General features: G+C 44.7%; 1 long non-coding RNA gene across 1 annotated transcript in view; it reads left to right on the top strand.

Moving 5' to 3' along the window:
* Positions 1 to 5685: 5685 nt before the first annotated feature.
* Positions 5686 to 20254, top strand: part of LOC309537426 — a 29901-nt gene continuing 15332 nt past the window's right edge. Inside the window, exons 1-2 of the long non-coding RNA XR_014221916.1 lie at positions 5686 to 5936; positions 7745 to 7873. This is a non-coding gene — a long non-coding RNA (uncharacterized lncRNA). The remainder of the gene's footprint in view (positions 5937 to 7744; positions 7874 to 20254) is intronic.

The raw sequence follows: 20254 nt of genomic DNA, 5'->3' as shown, positions 1-20254 counted from the left end.
CACGGGAGGTCCACTGCTGGTCAGTGCAGACAGTGCTCCATGGGCCGATGGTCTGATTCAGTATCAGGCAGCTTCCCATATATTCCCTGAGGTAGAAAATCCACACGGCTTTCATCTCTGTTGACAAAAATAGCCCTGGGCCATTTGTTGCCTTTTAATGGTGCCCTAGAATCAAGGCTGGCTTCCAGCCGTTGGAGGAGGGAGAGGTTACCTCAGTGGGAACACGGGGAGCTGGGTGGTTTACTTGATGCAATCACTAGTGAAGAGCTCAGATTGGGGCAAGTGCATGCACAGTAGTCAAAAAGGGCAAAAGGTGGCATAGATTTCCATAAAATGCACATATGCATGGCAGCCCTTCAAACAGAGGTCAAAGAGAGGACTGTCTCTCTGTAAAGTAGGAAACATGGCTACCTTGATCACTCTGCCATCACTTTCTAAGCCTAACACCACTACTTGCGGTGTAGCTTTTGAGACCATGGTGCCTGTCATGTGTGCAGCTTAGCTGATTTTGACCGCATTAAAACATATTTGTTTTGCATCTCTAGCCATGTCTCTGTGTGTGTGTGAGAGAGAGAGAGAATAAGGAACAACAAGACTATTGAGTAGGATATCCAGAGGATGCCCACAATGGAGACAAAGATCGGACTTTGAGGAGGAACAAATTCTGAGGTAAGAAACCAAAACTGGGTTTCAATTTGACGCAGCACCAGGAAGTCAGGAGAAGATCAAAGGGATTCCCTCTCACTCCTTATAAAATGCATTTGTGTACCACTTACTCACTCGCTGGAAGAAGGGTGGGTCCAAGCTGACCGCACTGGGTACTTGTCAACAGATGACTTGTGTTTGCACAGCAGCAGCAGCTGAGAGAGGCCATCAGACAAGCAGGGTGAAGTTATGACTTTGTGAAATTAGTTTTATTATTATAATCGTTTGCACAACACCTTATGAGGATGACTCCCATTAATCCTGGGGGAGAGGAGGGGGCAAGGAGTGTAGCAACCTGGTGGTTCTTGTTTTTGGAGAAACTGGAGGCCTGTTCTTGTGACCACAGGGAAATGTTAGCCGTCCACAAACAGGAGGTAAGATGGGTTGGTTGGGTTAAGCCTAGTAGCCACTTCAAATCGGCCGTAAGTGGTGGCAAACCAAAAATGATCTGTGGATGGTGTCAGGCAAGGCTGGTTAGTGCCCCAATGAAGCTTCTGCTCTGGGGTTAGGGATGAGTAGATCTGTCAATTTTGGTTTCTCTCAGCTTTTGATTTTGCTTTCTGTTATGTACTGAGTTGAATAGGATCCAAACTGAAGCAGTCTGATTGGTCCTAGAACAATAGGATCCAAATTGCAGCAGTCTGATTAGTCCTAGAACAATAGGATTCAGAATGCAGCAGTCTGATTGGTCCTAGAACAATGCAGCAGTATGATTGGTTGGCAGGAACCACCCAATCCTGCTCCAGATAGAAGTGAATCCACAACCTGATTGGCTTACAGTAGAATTCCAGAATTAGCCAATCATGTGCAGCCCATTGTGTAAATAATGTATATAAAGCAGATACTGTGAGGGGACATTCATTCATTCCTCCTCACCACTATGAGCTGAATAAAGAGCATGAAATCACTTTGCGACTCTGAGTATATTTCACTTTCTTTAGGGTTTGTTTACAGTTCCACAACAGTGTGTGATTTTTATTTGTAAAAACCCCCCACAAATATTCATCAGTATTTTTGTGTGAATTTCTCCCAATATGCACATGGTTTTGCCCAATTTTACCAAGTATTATTCATTTCTAGATCTTATTTTCACTTACCTATGAGTATATTCATTTTACACACATTTACTTACCTGGCAAATTGCACTGTAGAATTTGGAGAAGTGTGAATATTGAAGGATAGTTGTGTTTTGGTTTGCACACAGTTTCAGGAAGTGTGAATTGCAGCAGGTAAATTTGCTGCTAAATGCTAACTGAATCAGATTTCTCCCCCATCTTTACCTGAGGTAAACAGAGGCTTGGAGGGTGGGGGATGTGATAGTGGGAAGAGTTAAGCCCCTCCTCATATGTCTGCATCTTGAGCCTCAGAACTCTTCCTTCAACTGTTGCTTTGAAAAACAACCAGGCACTACCACCCCATTTTTCACAGTAGCCAGACACAAGCAGGACTTGAGAGGGTAATAGCCCTCCCCTGCTGTTGGTGCCCTTTGAGGGGAAGTTGCAACTCATTCCAAAATAGCAAACACCAGAATATAAGGGACTCAAGGCCTCAAACTCCACAGGGACATGTGCTGTGGAGGCTGGTTCATTAGGGTGAATGGGGTACTGTCCCACCAACCTCAATCTGCCTCAGCCAGTTCCCACCTGCCTGTCTATCTTTCTTACAGCCAGCCCAGGAGGTATAACTGGCTGTCAGGGTCCTCCTTAGTCTCCATGTTGCCCTCACAGGACTCAACAAGGAAGAGGATGGGGACAAAACCAGAATGAGTTGGCTCTGCCTATCATGGCCCCTGGTTCCAACCACCCTTGGGCTCTCTGCAGCCTGCCTTGTCAGTCCCAATGGGCACCAGCCCACCACAGCTGCTTCCGACGCTGGAGTTCGTGTATAGCCATCGTGACTAGTAGCTGTTGACCAGAAGAGTCAGATGAGGTCCTCCTTGTGTCTCTCTGGTTCTCACACTGTGTTCTCAGTGATCACATGCCGAGAGGCATGGCAGTGAGGATGGAGGCCTGGGAATCTTCTGCCACATTGAAAGGGGACATTGTTAACTGAGGGTGGGAATCAATGTTACGCTCACAATCTCATTACACACTAGTTCACATCCGAAGTCTTTCTAGAAAAAAACCCCACATTGCAGAAATACAATATGGTACAAATTCCATGGCAGGAAAGCCAACCATGCCTTATAATTCTCCCTCTCCTTGCAGAACAGGTTTGTACATCTCCCTGGAACAGCTTGAAACAATAGACGTTTATGGTTTTATCACATCATCTCCACAACAATGGGGCTTGTGAAGTCTAGTTAGTGTCATACCCAATGCCCAAATTTAATCTAAGTTTGAACCTAAATGCATTTTATGTAGAAGCCATCTTGGTTAACGTCAACAGGATTTAACGCTAAATACTGATCCCTCTTAGTTGTGCTTAAGGCAACTGAAGTCAACCAGATGTCACTTCCATGGGCCTCTAGATTTCAGGTTTCAGGACAGCACTGCCTGCTTTTGGGACCAGATTGGCTCCACACCTCCCAATCAAAGTTTGCCTTTTGGAGATGGAATCCATTGAAGTTTCCACTCCTGCTACCACCTTCTGACACAATGGATTTCCTGAACTTAAAAAGCACACCATTGTCCCAGAGGTGATGCTGTCTCCTCTGCAGAAAAGTTAGAATCATAGAATCATAGAGGGCCATCGAGTCCAACCCCCTGCCAAGCAGGAAACACCATCAGAGCACTCCTATAGAATCATAGAATCATAGAGTTGGAAGAGACCACAGTTGTTTTTTATGTTGTCCCCTTGCCCCAAATTACATAGGCACAGGATGTTGCAGTACAAATACTGTTGCAGCTGGGAAGTATGCATTTTAAAATCAGTACTAGCAAAGGCTTTAAGTCATCTGCAAAGTTACTCAGAGAAGTCTAAAGAAATCCTGATAAGAACAGCTGCCTGCAGAGGTCACCCTAAGCTAGAAAAACCATTGAAAGGGGTTGTAGCATTGATGCATGGGGGAAAGAATGTGTTTGATGCTTCCTTAAAGCCACTTGCCTAGTCAATGCTGGAAAATATTGCATAGTTGTACCTCCTCCATTCTTCCTCTTCCCTCACTTTTTACACCAAAGTGTTCAAAGCAACCTACAGGTAAGGATCGGCAAATCTGACAATTTCCGTTTCTCATTTTTCCAATCTAAAGTTCAGCTGAGAATTCCCCCCCTTCTTCCTCATGGAAATTAATCAGCGAATTTTGCCTGATATATACAGGTTTATATGCAATTTCATCTCATACAAATTTCTTATTTTTGCAAAGTAACATTCCCTAATATAATGCATTTTCAATGTTTCTTTCACAAATATATACATTTTTATGTACACTTTATGCTAGTGTTTGCATTTTTGTACACATAACTTGAGTGGAGAACTGCACTGTAAAATAAGGAGAAGTGTGAATTTTGAGACATGGCTGCGTTTCAGTTTGTGTATTGTTTCAGAAAGTGTGAATTAGGTAGGTTCACCTTTAAATGTGAACTGAATCTAATTTCTATCCCATCCCGACACAGGTGTTTCAAATCAACTTAATCAGCAACATTTTTTTGCAGCCTGGCTTGATTTTTAAGGGTCTATCCATGTTGTGTACCTGTATCACATTTATATAGGATATCCAGGGTTTCTTACTATAGAGAGTATAGACCTCTATCTGAAGGGCTGCCTAGTTTAAGTCCAGGTGAAAAATAAAGAACCCAAAGGAAGAAGAGCAAGAGGTTTACACCTGGACAGCAGACTGAGCAGGCACACCCAGGACACCTGATCTCTCACTCTTCCCCACTATGGTGAGATGGATTGTCTTTCTATTTGAATGATAGTAATTATTTCTAAATGTGTACCTATACTTTTAAAATACCACATGCAATTTTGATGCAAACCTGTGCCCTCTTGGTTTGTTTTTTGTTTGTTTTTGGCAGCGCACCTTACTTTTACACCTGTTTATCTCCAGGTCACAGTCTTCCCTGCTACAGTGAGATGCATTGCATTTCTATTTAAATTGTGGCAGCGATTTATAAATTTGCCTCTAAATTAGCAACTGAGAACTTTTGTGCAAGGCCCACTTATCAGTTCTGGCAGTAGCAGCTGTGGCCTGGCGTGGCTGCAGGGGAGTCAGGGGGGTCATCTCATGCAGGCAGCGGATGACAAGACCCTTCTGTCAATTGTGCAGGATGGCAGAAAAGCCCACAAACAAATTGAGATGTCCAATCCCAAGCAAGTTGTGGTCTGCCCTTATTCGCACTCAGCAGATGGTCAATGAGTATACAAGACCTGGCTATGGAAGGATTCAGATAGCATACTTGGGGCCTGGAAGGAATTTTTCCTGTAGACGAATTTGGCATCTCTGGAAGTGTTGCCTACCTCATAGCAATTGTCACAACTTGTTGGCGAAAAAAGACATTGGGCTGGAACCTGGCAGAGGGTATTCCATAGGGCAAATTTTCAGAGTACCCCTTTAAAGAGGTCTAGCAGGACAGATTCTCTCCAAATGCCCAGACAAGGGCTAACGGGGCATAGAGGTCCCCTCTATGTTTTTGTGTTGTGTTGTGGAATTGCCTGGAATTGTGTTGTGGAATTGCCTGGAATTGATTCTTGTCATAGTGTGATCCTAAAACTGGGGATCAACCCTGAAGGAATAATCACCCAGTGAATGGGTTGAGTGATTCAGGATACTCATCCAGTTGCCTATTCCAAAACCTATTTACATCTGTAATCAATAAAGTTGTGGTCATTTTGATCCCATACTTTTTATCCTGTAATTTCCACTCCTTGGTATATCCCATTCCCAATGGCTTGGGCATACTGCACCTGGTTTCGCAAACCTCTTTCCACTTTTTTTGGCAAAATAAGTGGCCACCCTAATGGTAATTCAGGGTCCTTGAAGTAACTTTCTGGAGGTTAAAGTTCAACAGGCAAATAACACTGCTCTGTTGGCTGGGCCAGAGCAGCACATCAGACTCCTGGGGTTAATAGTGGGTCTTGCCAATCCAGAGGCACTATACTACCTGCCAATCATAGGAACCAGTATTGCACTTCTCTATTCTTCCTTCTGTGCTTGAAGATAACTTTGAGGCTGGATATTGTGCAGAGTCCCAAAGAGCTTACTAGGTGACTAGCTTTTAAGTTCCAGCCTCAGGCAATGCCGTTTGTGGTCAAACTACAGAATCCCTGACAGGAAGGGTGTTGGACACTGGGTGAGCATTCATCCCTGGCCCATTAACTCTACTGTCTAATCCTTTTGCCATGTCCTAAATTAATCCTAAAGTAATGAAATTTATGTGTTTATGTATGTATATTTTAGTAGTAAAAAGGTATAACTAGCTTTCCCTCTGCATGAAGATGTCCAAAGAGGCGACCTGGCCAACCTTTATTAAAATATCAAATAATATCAAGACCAAAAAAAAAAAAAGCAGTAATAAAACATCAAAAACTAATAACGAACCAGACGGGCAGACTGAAACAAGCAAGAACATTGAAGCAGCAGAGAAGTCAAATGCTTGCTGAAGGAGGGATGTTGAGGAAGAATCAAGGAACAACAGAAGGAGAAAATTTAACCTTGGTTGGGGGTTCTACATTTCTGGGACTACGACAGAAAAGACCCCCCCCGTCCTGTTGCTACTGCACCCATCAGGCCTCACCATGGTCACGATTTTAGCCACACCATGCAGCAATCTGCATTAAGGCCCTATTTGCACTCTACATTTAAAACAGTATCATACCACTTTAAACAGTCATGGCTTCCCCTAAAGAATCCTGGGAGCTATAGTTTCTTAAGGTGCTGATAATTGTTAGGAGACCTTTGTTCCCCTCACAGAGCTATAGTTCCCAGAGTGGTTTAAAAATCAATCCATCTTCCCAGGTAACTCTGGGAAAGTGGTTTGGTTGCGCTATGAGGAAAGGGTGTTTGGGTGATCTGTGAGGGATGGGGGTTGGGGCACAAGGTGTGAAGGGGGGAAAGTTGGCAAGGGGTGATGGGAAGGCAGGGTTGGCAAGCAATGCAAGCAGGGCCACAACCCCTAGTAAGATGAATAGACTCTTAAGAGCAAGCCTCTCAATTAGCTTGTTCAGTTTGGGAAGGTGAAATTCTGTTGATGGATGTTGTACCCATGTGGATGCTTGTTTGTTGATGAAAGATCTGTTCTAAATTACAGTGGTACCTCAGGTTTACTTAATTCGTTCCGGAGGTCTGTTCTTAACCTGAAACTGTTCTTAACCTGAAATACCACTTTAGCTAATGGGGCCTCCTGCTGCTGCCGCACCGCCGGAGCAAGATTTCTGTTCTCATCCTGAAGCAAAGTTCTTAACCCGAGGTAATATTTCTGGGTTAGCGGAGTCTGTAACCTGAAGCGTATGTAACCTGAAGCATATGTAACCCGAGGTACCACTGTACTACACTGAATCTGGAATTCCATGTTGAAGACAGCACATGGAACCACCAAGAATGAAAAACATTGCTTGAAGATACTATGGATTCTCTGAGGGCTCCATTCCCTTTATCTCCTTCATATGAGGCAGTTGAGAAATGGAAGAAGTTTGAGCACAGTGAGAGGGAACACATATTCCTTTATTTCTCTCTGTGCCTCCTCTTGTTGCTCCACAGCACTACAAATGCCCCCTTAAATGCCACCCACTTCACCTGTCCCTTCCCCAATTCTTCTGCCTCTCCAACTTTCTTCCCCTCATTGCCAGAGTCCTAAGACCATCTCCCCACAATTCCTCCAAATGCCACAATTCCACAACCCAATTCCGTCTTCCCCTGTTCCTCCTTTATCTTCCCGTCTCCTGGAGAAGAAAGCTGTCACACACAGAGCGCCGCCTGCCCTCCCTTACACCCCAAGTAATTTACTACAGACATGAGTCCCCTCCTCTTCCCCTCACCTCTGCCTTTTGAACACTGGCAAACAGCCAATGAAAACACTTTGATGACGGACTAGAGCAAATATAGTACAGAGAAAAATATAAACCCAATGTTCTCTGAGGATGGTATTTTGTGGTTTTTTAGGCGGCACACTGAGTTAATGTGAGTCCCCACCTATAGTCTGAAGTGATGCAGCCCAGGTGCAGGTATACTACCATAGCTGCTGTTTACTAGAGCTAGTCCCTGTGCCAACTGAATCCGCATATATCATCTGTAAGTGTTTGACAACTCTTATCTCATTTTTCTTACAAGCCCTAATCTCATAGCTTCCTCTTACCACATGAGCACCGAAAGAAATCAAGCCAAGATGGCAGCAGGCCTTTGACCCAAGAGAACCATTGCAGATAATTGCTCACTGGTTATGCACACTTCCCTATTTTATTTGCAGGTGTGCATATTCGGCGGCTGTACTGAAGCACGCACAGGTATTTTAGGGTCACATATACAGGGTCAGACCATTAGTCTATCAGGCTCAGCAGTGTCTACACTGATTGGCAGCAGCTCTTCCGGGGTTTTTTTAGGCAGGAGCCTCTCCTATCCCTACCTGGAGATGCCAGGGATTGAACCTGGGATCTTCTACATGCAGAACAGATGCTCTGCAACCGGCTTACAGCCCTTCCTTGAGGCCCAGGCAAGCCTTCACCCACCTGGTGCCTTCCAGATGATTTGGACAATTCCCATCAGCTGTAGCTCACACATTGGTGAACAGAGAGTAGCTCCAGACTCAGTCCTACATGGGGTCAACAAACAGAAATCAGTGGGCCTTACCCAATGGGGATGTTAAATGCCAAACTTTATTCAGTTACATTTTGATACACTGCCTTTAATGGATTGTATTTTTATGAATTATTATGAATCAGTGGCATTCTATAGACTGATAAATAGCGGGGTGGTGTTATATATATATATACACAGCAATAGATAGATAGATAGATGATAGATAGATAGATAGATAGATAGGTTACCAATTTTTTTTCAGTGAATCCAGGGACACAATAGTTAGTTAGTTAGTTAGTTAGTTAATACACGTTTGGGAGGTTGAGGGGCAGCAGCCATCTTGACTTCAGCCGCCACGTTTCCCCTTCCTCCGAGGCTTCTATCTCCTTTCTCCATGAGCCTGGGCAGCCCCCGAGTTGTTGGTTCTTCGGTGGTGGTGGTGAAGCAGTGTGTGGTGGGTCAGGCATGGAAGGCGGAGAAGAAGGGCCGAGAGTGGCAGCAGCGGGGAGGCTTGGGCAGTGCGATGCCTCCCTTCCCATTGGAGCAGCCCCAATCCTATTCCTACTTGCGTGCAAGCAGGAGGGGACAGGGATCTCTCAGGCAGCCCACTGCCTCCCTTCCCATTGGAGCAGCCCCAATCCCATTCCTACTTGCGTGCAAGCAGGAGGGCCCGGGGATTCCTCAGCTGGGAAGGGAGGCTTCCCGTTGCCTAACCTGCCCCCTCCTGCTTGCACGCAAGCTCTGATAGGCAGCGTGAAGCCTCCCTTCACAGCTGAGAGATCCCAGCCCTGCTCCTGCTTCCACGCAAGTAGGAGTTGGGAGGCTGCTCCGATAGGCAGCATGAAGCCTCCCTTCACAGCTTAGTTGCTGGGGTCAGGGAAGGTGGCGGCAGCCCGGAAGCTGCATCTTACAGCCCCTGCACCACCATCATATGGGGACTTCTGAGCAGCTCCTGAAGCCAGCCAGAGCCAACTGTTCTGGGCTGCTAAGACTGCCGCTGCTGCGTTTCCTGGGGACATTAGATGAAATCCGGGGACATTCCAGGGATGAAATTTGTCTGGGGACTTATTTGCAAATCCGGGGACTGTTCCTGGGAAAGAGGGATGTCTGGTAACCCATATATATATATATATATATATATGCATGCTGTATTTTTGTCTGTTTTGATGCAAACTTTGTTGAGCCTAATGCTCAAAGAAAGGCAGTGCACTGACATAATCAGTGGATTTGGTCTTTAGCAACATGCACGCCACCCTTCCAACATCTCTTTGTTCTCCATTGATTTAACCTCAGGGCAAGGATGGTAGGAATGGGAGGATGCTCTCGTTTGATCTCAGAACTTGTGGCTAACATGTGGGAATGTTGACACATATTAGGAGATTCAGCAGTGGGTAGACTGCTGGTGCTGTGCTCCTCTGCCAAGATAAAGGATTGCTCCTGTAGAAGTGTTGCCACATGGCTCAGTGAAGCAATCCGGATGTGTGGAGGTTTCCATTTAACTAACCATACACCCATCTGTTATTACAGCACAGTTGAATTAGATAATGAAGCAGATGTGGGTAGTAGGATGAGGCCTGGGCATGTTGTGGTCAGAATAAACATGCCTGATTAGGATGGCCACTTAAGCATCACTGAAAGAGAGGACTAAAAAGGACACCAATTGGCTTGATTTGCATATGCTAATTTATAGGCATAGGGGCAAGAAATGGAAAAAATAGGGGGGATGGCTATAACTTAAATAGAAATAAAATTCATCTCACTCTTGCACTGCATTGCATTGCATTTTATTTGTAACCTGCGTATCTTCCAAGGCAACTCATAGCATAATTTAAAACAGATACAACTAAAATATCTCTCTCTCTCTCTCTAATAAAAACAGCACTGAAAGCAAAACAAAATTAAAACAGATATAAAAAGTGTGATTTTCGAAGGATAGCTATATTTTTGTTCTTGTATTGCTTTGGATGGTGCAAATTAGGTAGATTCAATCAAAACAGGGGGTTTGCATTGGATTTCTCCCCCATCCCTACCTCAAGTGCAAAGGAAGACACTACCCCCTCTGCGGTGCTGTAGTTGTAGCAGATCCACATGTTTAAAACACATTCAATGCACACTTGAAGCACATGGCTCCACCCTGCAAAAACCCCTGTGAGCTCCTGTGCTTTAAATGTGCATAGAATATGCTTTGGATGGTATGGATCTGCCTTAAGATTCAGCTGCTTGTCCATATGATTTTAGTATTTGGAATTGGGCCAGCAGCACATCCTTGACTTCAGGAAGTGAAATGTCTTGGGCCTGCTCTGAAAGCAAACCATGCATGCTCCAATCTCAGAATGAATTTAAGAATTTATCCCAGTCTCAGCAAAATTCAGAAGTAGTTCAAGGCAGCACAGAGCCAGGGGACAATAAAGGAATGGAACTGGTGAGGAGGGGTTGCTCTCATCCCTATTCCCAGCCTTCCACCCTCTGGTTAAATAAATTGAAAAGCAGTGAACCCTGAAAACAGCGTCCAAAACCAATTCCACCTCCTACTGCCCCCCCCTTACAGTCTCTATTTGTGAATATTTATTTTATGTTGCATGGCCAAATAAATAAAATAAAAATCCAGTGAGGGGCCAAAGAAGAGAATGAAAATAAAGAAGAGAAATAAATTAGGAATAAGAATATTTTATGTACTGTATTAAGTCTCTTGGGTGCAATGAATCATCCAGCAATCCATCTAACAAAGAGGACTCCAGAAAGTCTAGGGAGAGAGACTGGAGACTTCGTGAAATATGGCAGAAATTGAACCAAAATGTGCATACAGAGGACAGATGGAGCATGAAGACTGGACTCAGTGTGTGACCCCGCTGCAGATGTAAAAATAATGCAAGGAATTAACGAAACCAGGAATATTTCTGTTAGGGCTGCCAGCTTCAGAACCTACAAGGTTCTTCTAGTATACCAGAGAGAAGACATCTTTTTTTCCAACTGGAGGACCGCATTCCCGTCTCACCAATCTTCCAGGGACCATATGCTGTTAGTGGGCAGGGCCAAAAGCAAAAGTGGGTGGAGCAATTATTCAAATTATTTTATTAAACAAAACATATATAGCAGTTGGTTGCAGCAAAGCCCCTAAGCAGTTTACAAGAAGTATTAACGTTATCGATGAAGCGCAGTTGAAAACAATTGAAAACATTTCAAGACAATTAACACCAACAACAAAAGAGATTAAATCATATCAACATATAGGCATCTGGACAGGCTTATGCAAACAGAAATGTTTTAAGCAGGTGCTGAAAGAGTACAGGGGAGGTGCCTGCCTGAGGTCAGCAGGACGGGAGTTCCTCAGTGTAGGCGCTGCCACACTAAAAGATGGATATCTCACAAATGCGAAAGGAGTGTTTTGTGGTACTTGTCGTACCGCCAGTTTGCCAGATCAAAACGATTAAGTTGCCATGTATGGGATAAAGTAACCCTGCCAGTAAACTGGTCCCAATCTGACGAGGGTTTTGTATACCAATAGTAATTGGCTACTTAATTATTGGTATAGTTAATGTAAATGTTACCTTTGTGCAGTGGACTAGTTTCTACACACACTTCCTTTCTCTCCTCTGTTCAAGCAAGCCACAGCCGTTATCAGAGTTCAATGACTCATTCCAGCCAGGTATGAATCCTTAGAGAAGAGGTATGGCCTGGGCAGAAATCCAAGGGCCAAGTAGACAGGTCTGGAGGGCCACACTGGGCCCCTGGGTCTGAAGTTCCCAACTACTGCCTTATACTGCAGACCAGGTCTAGGGAACTTTTGGCCCTTCAGGTGTGGCTGAGCTACAACTTCCATCAGCCCCAGCAAGCATGGCCAATGGCCAGGGGTGATGGGAGTTATAGCTCAGCAACCACTGGAGGGCTACACTGAATGCTACTAGATGTGGCTTCTTACATCACAAAGCAGATGTAACTTGGACTTCTTTGCACTTATTTTGCACATGTGAAGAGACACTGTTTTGGGACTGCATTCAGAATACCCTCCAATATTTCACAGGTGAAAATAGGGACTTATCCGTAGCACCCCAATTCTCAAATGAAACTGCATTCTCCAAGAGCCCCACCCCAATGCTTATGGATCTGGGGCTCCTCTAGGTGACCTGATTGTTCAGTATTCATCCTGAGATGCTTGCACAAAGCTGGCACAGGAGGTTAGATTATAACCGGGTTTTACTGAGCATTTGTTGTGGTTTGTTTACAGGGTGGTTAAATGACAATGTGCATTCATCCTGATTTTCTTGCAGGGTATCTACACATTTTCTTGTTAGTCATTTGTCCAGCCTACACCTTTCATGTACCCATCAGTTTCCAAACTGGAAGAAGTCCTTTAAAAAGAAGAAGCCAATTTGTTGTCCTACAGTGACAGAATACTTCAACTGCGCAAACCTAAATTTCTAGTATTGCACTTGAGTCCCTCCCACAAAACATGGACAGTGTGGCAGGACCCCTAATCTACTTGTTTAATGCTCTATTAATGTACTTTGCAAGAGTCTGTATCCAATCAGTTTTAAAAGATGGTGGGATGTTCTTTTGAGACCACATGTGGTGTAGTAGCAAAGTATGTTTTACCAAACAGTGATGGCCTTTGGCTTCATTTCAAAATACATTTGCAAGCAACCATCAGTTCAGATAACCGGCAAGAGCAATCTGTTGCTCCCTCAGCAGCCTGCTAGGGGGAGGAGAAGAGACAGAGACAAAGAGGGAGCGGGGTGGTTCCATCCACAGATAGCAATGTGGCCCTTGACAGAAAAAAGGTTGCCCACCCCTATACTAGTGTATGAGAGAGCTGGGTTCAAATCCTCCTTGAGCTCAAATCCTGAAACTCACTGGGGGACTTTGAGTCAGTCATAATCTTTCAGTCTGTTTTCTTACCTCACAGGATTATGAGAGGAGGGGATAGCATGTACAATGGCCTGAGCTCCTTGGGGGGGAAGTGGAATTAAAATGTAGTTCATATTGTCGTCCTATAGTAGGATATCAACAGTGCGACTTCATTGACTGATTCACATCTCTGCATCTTTTTTGTAAACACATACAGTATTTAATAGTTTGGCTCTGATAAATACCAGAAGAAGAAATTCTGTGCGATCTAGAATTTCCAGTGCTGGCACCAAAAACAGGTTCTGGAATAAGCTCAGGTATGGATCATGCCCAGTTTAGCCTTACATTTAAGAGACATTACAGAATCTATCCCCAGCCTCCTCAGTTTTCACTGGGGTGGGGACTTCCTATAACATTGGACACAAACTCACATTTGTTTTTCAAAAGTGGGTTACCAAATGGAGCAATGCTTGCGCAAAATCAATTATATTATCAGCTAAACTGTCTGTCAGAGTGAGAAGGCAACACTGTCCTTGCCAAGAGGTGGAAAAGGGTGTGCCGAGATCTGGGCACGTTTTCATTCACATTGATTTTTATCTAGGATATCGGCAATCTTTGATTCTGGATCATATGCTCTGTAGAGAAAGGCCGTAGCTAATGATTTAGAGGAGACCAAAACTGGTTACATAATCTGGGCCTGTGATGCCGTGTAATGGGGCTGCCTTATCTCATCGTTCCACGGAGGTATTTTAAGATAATGCTCCAAACTGTCCTTATTTTGAGGGCATAGCAGGCCCTTTTCCTGAAAAACAATCCATGGTTACTATTATGCTGTTAGTTTTGCCTTTTGTGGATGTGTACTAACACTTTTGCTATTGCCACTTTCTGGAGTTGTTCATAGCATGAGAACTCAGGGGCACCCAGTGACCTTGAATGTGGGAAGATTCAGGACAGGGAATAGAAAGTAATTCTTCACACAGCACAAAGTTGTTGTGAGGATAAAATGCAGAGGGATGAGAACCATATATGCCACCTTGAGATCCTTGGAGGAAAAGTGGAATATAATGTAATGTAACAATACTAATAATACGAATGCTGCTAACAATTAAACTTTGGAATCTGATCCCAGATGAAGCTGTGATGGCCATGAGCTTGAATGGCCTTAGGAGGATTATTTTATTTTTATTTTTTATTGCTTTTATATCCTTTCCTCCACAGCGCTCAAGGCGGCACCCATGGCAGTGGAGGTGAAAACAGGGGTGCAAAGTGGGGCTGTGGAATAGAAGAAAGAGGGGGCTCCAGAAATGGGGTTGGGAAAGTTGAAAGGAGAGCTTAGTACTTGAATGGGGTGGGAAAGGGAAGCTCTAGGGGGATAATGGGGGAATAGTAGGGGGTTGGTGGGTGGAGCAAGCTGAGGTTCAGCCTCTAGTAAAACTAATAATCACAAACTGATGTAGAAATGTGGAGAATTGAACTTATGATTGGAAAAATAAGAAACTGAGAGAAACCAAAATTGACGGTTTCACTTATCCCTTGTCTAGTGAAAAATAATATTCAAAAATGTGCTCAATATTAGAAAAATATGTTTTGCATATATGCATTATAGGCAAAATTGCATACAGTGGTACCTCGGATTAAGTACTTAATTCGTTCCGGAGATCCGTTCTTAACCTGAAACTGTTCTTAACCTGAAGCACCACCTTAGCTAATGGGGCCTCCTGCTGCCGCCACACCGCCGGAACACGATTTCTGTTCTCATCCTGAAGCAAAGTTCTTAACCTGAAGCAATATTTCTGGGTTAGCGGAGTCTGTAACCTGAAGCGTATGTAACCCGAGGTACCACTGTACTAAAATTGGGAGAATTCCACACTACACCCTAAAATGCTATTTAAGATTGGGAGTATTAAATCAATGAATTTAAGATTTGGAAGCTGAGAAACTGAGATGGACAGATTTGCCTTTCCCTACTCAAGGCTCCCTTCAGCTTCCTGAGGAGCAGATCCTTCACGTTATCTGCGAGAGAGAAAGCAGCATTCTGCTTCTCCAAGTTCCACAGAAACCCTGCCCACACAAGACTCTACCAAGAACTTGACTTCACAGAAACCTCCTCACCACCCACACAGCCTCAGAACTTGCCGATGGTGCCTTGGAGACAGGATCCTCTTGCATGGCAACTTCCGGCAGCTGCTATCATTTTGATTGATGGATTGGTTGCAATCATGTGGGTCTCTGTGGCACAGACACCCGCAGGCATGTGCGGCTGCTGTGAGGAAGTTGAGGCAGCAAGTGGAGCTCTTTGTCCAATTTCGCCCTGAGGAGAGCACCTTAGAAGCTAGTGATGCTCGTGGTTGATCATACCATGTGATGGAATGAGATGATGAGTTGGGGGTCTTCAATGTTATATTATATAATAAGCAAAGAAATCTATAGCTATATCACTGTTACCCTATTCTTGAGAGTGTAATTTATTTTAGACTGTTTTAAATATTGTACCTTAAATTGTTGTAACCCACCCTGGGGCCTTATGGTGGAGGGCTGGTAATAAACTGAACCAATAATTTGAAATCATTGTAATCATAACAATGCAGAACAATCATAAGAGTACACTGGCTAATAATGCGCTTAGGAGGGACTGTAGCTCAGTGGCAGAGCATCTCGTTTGCATGCAGAAGTGCACAGGTTCGATCCCCAACATCTCCAGGCAGTGCTAGAAGAGACTACTGCCTAAATCCTGGAAGAGCTGCTGCCAGTCCGTGTAGACAATACTGAGCTCAACAGATCAATGGTTTGACTCAGTACAACGCAGCTTTCTATGATTCATAACACTGAATTGGTAAGCTGGTAAATTTCTCAGGTGGTCGATGCTATGTGGTGGGTAGAAGAGATACAGGGCTGAAGGATGAGGCTGTCTGCACCACACAACTGCCCTGCCCACCTGAGCTAGTCTGATGCCTTCCTATCACCAGTGTTGAGGGTAGACTCAACTGCCAATCTACTCAGCTTTGCCTCAGCAGCAAGATGTCTTCTGCCAGCGCTGTGGGTTGGCGCTGTCACATATGCTATCCAATAGGCACCCATCACAATCAGTTGTCTCTTGGTTCAAGCCGAACTCCTTCGAAACCTGCAGAACAGTGACCCCTATCACTTCCCAAACTGGGCCAAGGATGAGAAAAAGATGTATGCACATTTTGAAGGTGGCATGGCACGATCAGACCGCCTCTATTCCTCTTCTAATGACTTCTCTTCACTAGGATAGGTGGTGTGATTTACTGTGCCATCGGAAAGGAAACCCAACCGTTTTGATGAAGCGAACATGACACATGCAATGGAAGGGAGAACGTTTCATCCCATGTTCTCCTTTTTATGGGCATAGCATCCAGGCACTGAGTAGTGTGTTAAGAACGCAATGGGAGTCCTGTTGGACGAAGCCAATGGCCACCTAGTCATTCTCACAGTGACCAACCAAACGCCCCAATGCGAAGCCCCCAAAGTAGGACCTGAGTGGACCAGCCCTCTCCCCTCTTGTGATGCCCAGCCACTGGGAACTCAGAGGCAGACACTGTTATTTCTGTCAACTGCATCAAGATATTAGGATGTGAATGGGCTTATTTTTTAACTGGAAAGCTTGAAATACTGTTGTTTTAATTGTACACTGGCCAATGAAAGTATTAATAGCAGCTTCTTTTGCGGTGAAATGGAGAACTCTGGAAGGGCAGGAGCTGCACTCGTATCCCCCAAGGCAGCATTGGGAGTCTGTAACCTGTCAGTTGCCAAGTATTCTTCCCCCCCCCCTCCATTCCCCCCTTTGGCAATGGTTAAGAGTATCATCAAAAGGATTAAGCAACAAAGAAAATAAACAAATGAGAGAAAAAATATTATTTTGCAACAACATTGCTCATTCATGTATTGCGACCGATTCCTTCCCCCTGCCCCATATGTCTTTTTGTTACACCAAAAGGAGATGCAGACCCCGTAACTCAGTCCTCTGGCTCTAGTGCAGGGAAGTGCTATTTAGACAGTGCAGACCTTTTGGAAATGAGGAGAAAATGGCAGATTATGGAGGGAGATGGGTGTGCATTAATGCATGTCCTCTTGTGAACAAAAGTGGATTTAGAAGACCACTCTGGTTTTCGTTAGAGGGGTGCACATGTTGTCGATTAATATAAAAAAGAATGTGGTGTAGGAGGTGGCAAGGAAGCCTTGAAATCCCACACTCTCTAGTCCAGCCTTCCCCCAACCTGATGCTGTCTCGAAGTTTTGGACATCCAACTCACATCAGCCCCAGTCAATGGCCAATGGCGGGGGGGGGGGGATATACCAGGGATAAGGGAGAAGGTGGTCTCTTTTTGGTATGTGCAGAGACATAAGAGGTGGGTGAATCTGATCGCCATACATCTAATTTGGCACACCTTCGCTATTGCCCATGTCCCTGGCACCACTTCATAAAATCATTGTTTTCTTTTTTCCCTTTTTCTTTTCTTGTCTTAATCTTTTCTTTTTATCTTTATGTATGCATACAGTGGTGCCTCGCAAGACGAAATTAATCCGTTCCTTGAGTCTCTTCGTCTAGCGGTTTTTTCGTCTTGCGAAGCAACCCTATTAGCGGCTTTGCGCTATTAGCGGTTTAGCGGCTATTAAAGGCTTAGCGGCTATTAAAGGATTAGCGGATTAGCGGCTAAAAGGCTATTAGCGTCTTAGCGGCTTAGAAAAAGGGGGGAGCGGAAAAAAATCGGAACACTTGCAAGACGTTTTCGTCTTGCAAAGCAAGCCCATAGGGAAAATCGTCTTGCGAAGCAGCTCAAAAACGGAAAATCCTTTCGTCTAGCTGGTTTTCCGTCTTGCGAGGCATTCGTCTTGCGGGGCACCACTGTATATATTTGTATTTTAATTGAATAAAGATGAACTTTTTTAAAAAAATTGTATTTTGCAATGGCTCCCCACCTTTGGAATGCTCTCCTCAGAGAGGTTTGCCAGGCTCAAAGTTTTAGCATCTCTTCACCTGCTGGCTAAGACTTTTTTTAAAAAAAAATACACTCAAGCATTTGAATATTTCTATTTGTCTCTTGCCCGCTCAAAACAGCTGCCTACTGTTGTTTTGTGTGTGATTACTGCTGATCATTTTATGGCCAGCAGTGTATACTTGGAGGAATATGTCAGGTTCGGCTTCTCTGAGTTTCTTATTTTTCCCGTCTTAGTCCTCCACAATTCCATAGCAGTCTGTGATTTTTTTAAAAAGAAGTCCTAATGAAAATTAACCAGCTTTTTAGTACCGATTTCTCTTAATATACCCATTTGTATGCAGTTTTTTTCCTAAGAGAATGCATTTTGCATGTTGCTACCACTAATATATGTATTTATATGCACACTATACTTTAGTGCATGCATTTTGTACGCATACCTTGGCTAAGGAACTATATTGCAAAATTCGGAGAACTGTGAATTTCAAAGGATGGCTGTGTTTTACTTCATGCATTGTTTCAGAAAGTGAAAATTTGCCTTTAAATAAAAACTGAATCAAATTTCTCCCCATCCCTAACTTGGAGAGTTGTTTAATGCAACAGTTTTTAGTTAATATTATTGTAATATATTTTTAAGTTCTGTTGAGACCTTTAGGTATGAAGAATCATGTAAGTCTCATGTCCCCAACTCACCACAGGCCCCTGATTTGTAGTAATTTATATTAATAATGGTTATTTTTCAATTTGCACTGAAAAATCAGTTTAGCTATATCCACCCTGGGGTCTTTGGATGAAGGGTGGGATGTAAGTTTTAAACGAACGAACAAACAAGACAGATACAGTGGAGCCCCGCAAGACGAATGCCTCGCAAGATGGAAAACTCGCTAGACGAAAGAGTTTTCCGTTTTGGAGGTGCTTCGCAAAACGAATCTCCTATGGTCTTGCTTCGCAAGACGAAAATGTCTTGCGAGTTCCTGCAGGTTTTTCCCCCTCCCCCCTTTTTCTAAGCCGCTAAGCCGCTTATCTGCTTATCCGCTAAGCCGCTAAAAGCCGCTAATAGTGCTAATCCGCTAATCCGTCAATGGGCTTGCTTCGCAAGACAAAAAAAACCGCTAGACGAAGAGAATCACAGAACGGATTCTTTTCGTCTTGCGAGGCACCACTGTAAAACTAAATACTTCATTACACAGCACATACACCCACAGGAGCAGCGCCGTCTTAAGCATATCTGGCGCCGTGGTGCAAAGACCCCTCCCCCCGGTTTCCCAGAGTTGCGACCTTTTTTAGGGAGGACGGTGCTGCCAGCAACGCGCCCAGCTTTGTGGGGCCGGAGGAGGTGGGCAGTGGCTGGAGGGCAGCTCCGCCGGCGGGGAAGAGGTGGAGGCTGGACGCGGCGGCTCCCGGCTCAGCTGGCTGCTTCGTGCCGTGGTGGCTATGGCAGGCGGAGGCTCCGGGCATGGCGCTGCTTCGGCGTGGCATGGCGGAGGCGGCAAGCTGATGCCGGGAGGCGCCGCATCCAGCCTCCACCTCTTCCCTGGCACCCTCCAGAACTTGGTGTCCTGCGCCACTAGCCTCTGTGGGTAAGATGCCCCTGTATAGGAGGCAGTGATGGCCAACAACTTGGATTAAAAGATTAAATAAATTCATGGAGAATAAGGCAATCGATGCCCACTAGCCATGATGACTACCACCTGTCTCCGCAGTTGGGGGCAGTAGTGCTTCTGAACACCAGTTGCTGGAAACTGCAGGAGGGAAAAGGGCACTGGTCCTTGGGTTGGCCACTGTGTGAACAGGATACTGGACTAGATGGGCCACTGGCCTGATCCAGTGAGCTCTAACCAAATCTCTTAGCTTTCAGGATGGCAGCTCCCGGTTTAAGTACTGCTAGGCCCAGGGAGACCTTTAGGGCAGGCTTCCTCAACCTCGGCCCTCCAGATGTTTTGAGACTCCCATCATCCCTGACCGCTGGTCCTGCTAGCTAGGGATCATGGGAGTTGTAGGCCAAAAACATCTGGAGGGCTGAGTTTGAGGAAGCCTGCTTTATAATATCATTCCTTTACTGAAAGTGTCAGAA

Source organism: Podarcis vaucheri, assembly GCF_965113315.1.
Source record: "Podarcis vaucheri genome assembly, chromosome: 7".
Lineage (NCBI taxonomy): Eukaryota > Metazoa > Chordata > Lepidosauria > Squamata > Lacertidae > Podarcis > Podarcis vaucheri.
Note: the sequence above shows the minus strand (reverse complement) of the source record. Positions and strands in the feature narration are given on the sequence as shown.